We start from the raw sequence: 7697 nt of genomic DNA, 5'->3' as shown, positions 1-7697 counted from the left end.
GAATTTTTTTCATTAGTAATAGTAGTATTAGTAGTATACTATTATATATTATATATTGTACATATATTTATTAGTTTCAGATGTAGCCATTCTTGTATTTTGCTTGTTTACATTATTGTATTTGCACAACTCTGTTGCTTGTGAAGCTCGCACACAAGAATTTCACTCACATGTGCTGTACCAATGTACCTGCACATGTGATGTGACAATAAAAGTGATTTGATTTGATTTGATTTGATTTAGTTTGTTGTGTTATCTTTAACTGTGTTTCTACTCAGTTATCGTTTGTTTGGTTCTCTGCTTTTACTTTATATAAATCAGTATTGCCTTTTGGAAAAGAAATGCTGACAACCCCAACCTCACTGGACTGTGTGTAAGCTAGGTTTTTCAACCTTAGTCACTTTTTAATAATTCTCAAAACAGCATGAACCTGATAAAAAGCTGACCTGTTTTACATGGGAATTTTTTTCAGAGACTGATCTTTAGAATTCACAAAATTTAAAGGGGAATCTAATGTGATTCTCAAACTTCTCTGAACACTTGGTTTTAGAAAAAAAAAACTTGTCTTTTTCTACTCTTACCTCTATGTGTCTGAAACACAAAAGGCGGAGGAGATGAAAGGCCTTGGCATTAAAGTGCTATGCAGTAATGTGTCAGTTTGTGTCTACACATTCAGACTCGAGATATGTACTTCGGCCAGACTCAAACCTGTGTGGTACTGTAAATACAGGTTTCTGCTGAGCTCATCTGTGCTGTCAGAAAAAAGTGTTGGCTGGTGATTTATGTCAGAGAAACACATAGGTTCATGTCTAGCTAGAGGGCTCTTGATATTCTGTTTATTTAAAATTTATCAAAGATTTTTAATTGGGGTTATCTTAAGTTAATATCAGCACCTATGCATTTGCATGGACTACAAAGCAACCTAAGAAACTTGATTCTGTTTATCTAGACGTAGGGTTTTTCTAAAAATGCTAAATCCAGATAAATAGAATCAACATTCTGGTATTTTCTTTACCTGGATGATTAAGCATGATCAAGGAGATAACAACCTTTTTTTTCTACGAGGTAGATAATCCGGTCATATCATATGATATACTTGCAGAAATTGACAAATCTGCAGCATCTGGAACAGACTGAGTGAAATATCTAAACAAATGTAACCAGTTATTGTCAAAACCATCTAATGTGGAATACTGGCTAAACAACAACAGCTAGTTAGCTAAAATTATGCCAGCTAATGTCAGGCTAAAAATCACACTTTCCCTCTGATAAACCGTTTGATTACATTCTCACATTGTATAAGAATTTATTCAGAATGTCTCAGAGTCCAACAAAGTTAAATAGACTTCAAAGACTGTTTCACTAACAGTAGCTAAGAGCTGCTAACAGTGGCTAACAAAGGCTAACAGCGGCAAAAAAAAAACAGCAGTCTTACTGACAGTCCAGCATATCCAGCAATAAAGTATTCTGATTCTGATTCTGATTCTGATCTAAATCCACTTACCTCAGTATCACTGTTATCAGTAAGAAGTGAGCTTCTCTGACTCACTGACCCATATCAGATTCTTTTCACAAGGTTTTACAGCCTCTTCCTGAGTAAATAGTCATGGAAACCTCTCACCCAGCTTAGCTAAACAGTGGACTCACAGCAAAACATGTTTGGCTTCAAAACTAGAGCTCAGTTGACTGCAATCTGCAATCTACTCTCATCTAGCAGTGAAAATTACTTTTAATTGATTTTAGACACTGTGACTTTAAATAGTGATCAAATTTAACTAAATTCAATTTTATTTATATAGTTCCAAATCACAATAAGGTGCTTTATATTATAAGGTAAAGACCCTACAATAATATAGAGCAAACCTCAGCAAAACCTCACCCCTTGCGACCAACCACTTGGTGAAAGTGGGAAGGAAAAACTCTCCATTAACAGGAAGAAACCTCCAGTAGAACCAGGCTCAGGGAGGGGTAGCCATTTTCTGTGACCAGTTAGAGGTCACAAGTGGAAGAGCTCCAGAGTTTAATAGTACGGATTAAATATAAAGTAATATTTTAACATATAGAGAGAAAACAGGTTAGCGAAGAAGAAACACTCCCAAGCATCATGGGAACCCCCAAGCAGTCTAGGCCTATTGCAGTGTAACCACAGGAGGGTTCAGGTTCAGCCAAACGAGGATCAAGGATCACGTCCTAACTGTAAGCTTCATCAAAAAGGAAAGTTTAAAGTCTATTGAAAACTACTTGTTTCAGCAAGTGGATGAAGGACTACAGCAAGGTTCAGTATAGCAAAAACAAGGATTATTTTTAACGCTTAATTATGCAAAGCCACTCTGGTAAAGTTTTAGAAGTCACAAAAAAATACCTTAATAGAAAGCAAGCTGCTGTTAATGTGGAAAACCAGCACATAATAAGCATCATTGCACTGCATTTATCTTTCATCACTGCCTCTACTCAGAGGACGGTATCACGGCAACAGGTTTGTTTGGAGCAACTCCGGTATCAGCAGGACTTGGACTGCTCGGCTCTGTTTGGAGTTACTTAGGCTGCTGTGAAAAAATCTGAGGCATGCTAAAAACATAATATACAGGAGCCTGGCATCCCTAAGAGAGTCTCACTGTCTGTTTCTCTCCGCAGGTAGCCATGTTTGGAAGTGCTGACAAATAGAGAAGAAAGACAGAAAGCATGGGGTTCAGGACGGTGGCTGGCCCCTCGCCAAAAATGTCACATCCTCTTCATATTTGGACTCCAACTATGGTCACCTTTCATAACTCGGCTTGATTGCATGCTTCATTGTAACTAGAAGTGATGAAAGAATTATTTCCCTGCTTTATAAGAAATGTTGGCATTTGTAGACAAAACATGAGATAATAAAAACGTGTGTTGCCAATATAGGGTCAAACTAAAGTGAGAGACAAAACAAGCTCCAAATCATTACATTACTAAATACTTTTACTACAGTTTACTTTAGTTGGCTGAGAGTGGATCCTTAATGACTTCAGAGCAGAGTTTTTTGGGAGATTTTGCCTGAAGAAGCAGTGTTATGAAAAGAAAGAATCATTTTATCTCTCTTCGGGCATTTATCAAGAATATCAAGATTAAAATTGGCATTGAAAGTCAGGAACTAAATTCTTTTCACACCTCGTCTCACAGCAGAATATTTTTCTCTTTTGTTGACACTCAGCCAATGCAGTCACAAAGTATTTAGACATTCCCTTTTGCACACTTCACTGTGTTGCAGATATGTTTTCAAACTGATAAGAACCAATAACTTTCCTGTCAATCTACACTCAATAAAACATAAATTTAAATATAAAAAAGGAAAAACTGAAAACTTTGGAAGATGTGTGGTCAGGTTTATCCAGTTTGCTTAAGTTATTATTTGTATATGTCTTGAGCTTCCACCCATGGCAAACAGAACTGACAGCACATAGCTTAGAAAGGATACAGCCTACGTAACAACCCAGAATTCATGCTGCATGCCAGGACAACAACCATCTCTTTAGCCCTTCATGATAAAATTACTGGAACAAATCAGACCAACAATATAAAAGCATTTCTGAAGCTCTGAATGTCCCCGACATCAATCATTGTGAAGTGGAAGTTTGAAACTAACACAACTATTCAAAGTTGTTGGCCACTGGTACAAATTGCATAAGAGGCAACAGAGACTTTTGTCAAAGCTTCCAATATCTGTCTCTGTCCTTTTTTTATTACTATTATTATTATTATAATTTCCTACTGTCACACCACCAGATCTTTTGGTTGGTAGCAGCTTCATAACCTGCTATCTTGCTATTCTTGATCTGCCACTTTTCAAACAATTCCTGTTTCCAAGTCACAAAAACGTAAAAGCTGGCATTGTTTTCGTTTCAATACTGTGTGTGTTGAAGAAAACTTTATTATAAAGCACTGTGTGAATGAATATGTACATACATGAATGTGACTTGTAGTAAAAAGTTGCCTTGAAGAGCTCAGCTAGAGTTGAAAAGCACTGCATATAGTTAATCTGCCACTGAAATTAAGACCCAGTTATGTGGTCTGAGTAAAGAGCCCATCATTTGATGGGATCAAACCAGCTGGAACGCACCATGACCCCACCCATAGGCTGCTTTATATAAACGAAGGGCATGTCCACGATGGTATATTGTGAAGAACTGAGCTGAATTTTTTTTGGTATGTTGCTGTTTTAAAAACTGGATGAGGTGGGTGAATGTGACTGGGAATCTGGTAGACCTACCCTGGTTTAGTCACTTTTTTTACCTTGATGGGGGTGATTGTTTAAAAAACAGATTTCATGTTGTACTTAATAACACCTGAAACTAACAACTGAGACCATAAACTTATCAGGAAAGTGTTTGCAGAAGTTGCAGATCAGGGGAGGTGAATTCCATTTTCCCACTGACTCACATACAAATGAACTTATTGCAACCAGAGGCATTGTCCCCCTGGTGGCCATTAGAATGCATTTTAAGACATTTTCACTTTTCAGACCTACAGCAATGATCACCATTCACATAGTCAAATTAACTTTGCTTTTTAATAATCTACCTCAGCTGTTTCCGCCCAGATCTTGTGAAGGGAACTTGAAGAAAAAGGCATCTAAGAAGGACATCAGTTTCACCAGAGCAAATCAAACAAACTTTATGTTAGATGAAAATCACAAGTAAGAACCAAACAGCGTTTTGCAGCCCGTTTTTCTGTTTTTTGATTTGTGTGTGTGTGTGTGTGTGTGTGTGTCTCCTCGGTGCCAGCCCATTTCTCCTGTGGAGCCAGTGCAGCTGACTTCACTCAGCAATCAGCACAGTGTTTGAAAGCTGTAGAGAAGAGCTAGCCAGCCCCAGTGGGCCTGTTTCAGTAGTGCAGTGAATGTCTCCAGCTAGACAAGCAATATGCCTTTCACTGAGTGATCCTTTTTTCCAGCATTTAGCATTTGGTGTTGCCTTTCTTTTGTTCATATTTTATATGACACACATACACTATATGCAAAGAAGTATTATGCCTCTTGATCTTTGAATTCAACTGTTTTTTGGTCCCATAACTGCTGTTGCATAAAATCAGTCACCTACTCATGTAATCTGCCTTTACAAACATTTGTGAGCGAATGGGTCGTTCTAAAGAGCTTACTGACACTTTTATTGTTATTCTCTTCATCTGGTAGCCCTTTCCAGGAACATAACACTTGGGTAGAACTCCAAGTACCACGTCTGGACACTGGTCATCTAATATTATCCTGACTGTCAAGGTGGTGGTGGAAGCATCATTTTATGAGGGTACTGCTCAGCAACAGGGAGAGGGAGACTTGCCAGATCTCAGCAGCCAAATACAGAGGTTACTACATAAAACCTGCTTAAAATCTACTTTAAAGTATTGCTGTAAGCAGCAGTGAAGGTTAGGTGTGGTCTCCCTGAACTAGAAATAACAGACTAACTACTGATAATCCAATGGATTTAGTTGAGGGTTGAATCTGATTGAGAAATTAAGGGATGGTGCACACTCCCAGGAAAGCAACTGGACACTTCATAAAATATACCTTAGATTGTCAACCATAATTTTAACAATAAACATCATGCTGAGTCCAATAAAACATTAAACTTGGGAATAAGAACATAAACTCATCAGTAAAGCGTTTACTGAGGGTACAGACTGAGCGAGCCGAACCCTGCTTACCCATTCACCTACATGTAACTGGACTTCCTTTGTGATCAAAGGTGTCGCTTCCCTGGTGGTCATTAGATAAAAAGTGCATGTTAAGAAGAGAGTGCTTTGGAACAATTAGAGCAGCCACATACTGAATCCACTGAATATAATCTCCCTCAAAGCATCTTTTACACATTTCTTTAAACTGCAGCAAAGACCAGGCCTATATCATAGGCCACAAACACCTTAAATAATGAGATTTGTTCATACTTGGTTAAAAAGGCTTAAAAAGTGGGGAACAAACTGCGGGATGGGCCTGACTTTACTTTAACTCATAGTGCATTGCATTGTTCACATGAAAATTTCCACAAATAGCCAAGTAACGAATGGAAAAAGAGAGCTTAGACATTTAGTGCCTCCTCTCTCACCTCCTCATAGCTGACCAATCACTGAAAGAGGCTGGTTATAAAGAAATATTCAATCAGTGGCTTTAGAAACACATAGACATTTTTTTAACAGTGTAGAGGTTTCAGAAGTAATCCAATGTGCAGTTTGAACACTACATAAATCCAGCTAATGTCATTTTATAAAGTTCTTACACTCCAGAAAGACTTCAGAGCTTTCAGTTGTCTGGATTAAAATCTGATAAACATATCCTTTAGTTGTTTTAAAGAAGCTGTACTAAGAGGGATTTGCGTAAAGCCATCACCCAATGAGTCATTGACTAAGGTAGAGGAATCTCATAATTAAGGCCTCATTAAAGCTACACAGCCCAACTATGTTGGTTTACAGGGCAGACAGGAACCTCAGAGATTCACAATGGGGCCTTTCATAATACCTCACTTAGGGGAAAAGAGAAAAAGCAGTTGCTCTTAGCATTTGGGCAGATGTAATTGCAATCACTCAGCTTGTCTGATGCTGATAATGGGGCGATGGGAAATTCCTGTCAGAGTCGTGGCGCAGGCTGGTTTCGCAACCACTTTGGCAGGCTCCGTGTTCCACTGCGGGGCAGCGAATGCGTTATGGCATGCTCGCATAGCTGTCATTAAACACATTTTGGAAAAAAAAAAAACATAAGACAATCAAAACTCACAAGTGTGTGCCACTCTCCTGCTTCTTGAGCAATGAAAAGGCAAATATTATATCGTCTGTCATCCCTGCACAGTTAAACCTGTTGACAGACTACAGCTTATGAAAAAATGGAAAGTGAGTATGCTGCAGCAATCCCACTCACCTAATACACTCAATAAATCCTGGCTGTGTTATTTTCAGCGTCTTTATTCCTCTTGACTGGTAGAAAATTAAATTGTGGGGGAATAAGAACAAATATTACGTGGTACCTAAAAATGTTGGTCAGCTCATTTCTAAATAAAAATGTAATGTTTGTTTTCCAAATTTTGGGTGTGCTTCTTCAGCAAGCAGCTTATTCCTGTCTGAAATGTGTGCTACAGTAGGTGGCTGGAATAGCACATGGGTGCGACGTTCTTGTGGTCGGTCCTTGGGTACAGTATGTGACAGTTGGCATGTCAGCAATGCTTCTTTGAGAAGCCTCTGTTGTAAGATGTTCATGCAGTGATGCTAACAACCTCATTTCACTGGCTGGACGTGCATTTGTGGCTCGTGAGACCACCCAAGAAACAATATGCTCGTATCAAAGCTTTTTAATAAGCACGGCAAGAGTAGCAATAAAGACCTGATTTATCAGGATGTTGTGAGGGACAGCAGCTATCTAGTTTCAATTAAACTGGACACTCGAGGAAAACAAAACACGTGAAAAGTAGCCTGGACAAAACAGCCATTATATTTAGCTCTCAGGGGGGCATTAACCTGAATGTTGTGTAGTGTCTTTGGCAGTTTTAGCAGGTAGGTAAATGCAGCCGTTTACTTGGCAGGCTGCCATATTGCTTGCAGAGGTATTTGAAATATTTCGAGTATTTTACAATTCAAATAAAGGCACAGAGGCATGAAAAGCTTTGTTGTATTGCAGAGAAATAAAATACAAATTCTGATAATGAATATCTGAAATGAAGATATTGATAATTTTCCTCACATCTTAAGCA

The sequence above is a fragment of the Maylandia zebra genome, linkage group LG20 (genome assembly GCF_041146795.1).
Source record: "Maylandia zebra isolate NMK-2024a linkage group LG20, Mzebra_GT3a, whole genome shotgun sequence".
NCBI lineage: Eukaryota > Metazoa > Chordata > Actinopteri > Cichliformes > Cichlidae > Maylandia > Maylandia zebra.
The sequence above is the reverse complement of the archived record's forward strand: the minus strand, read 5'-3'. Positions refer to the sequence as shown.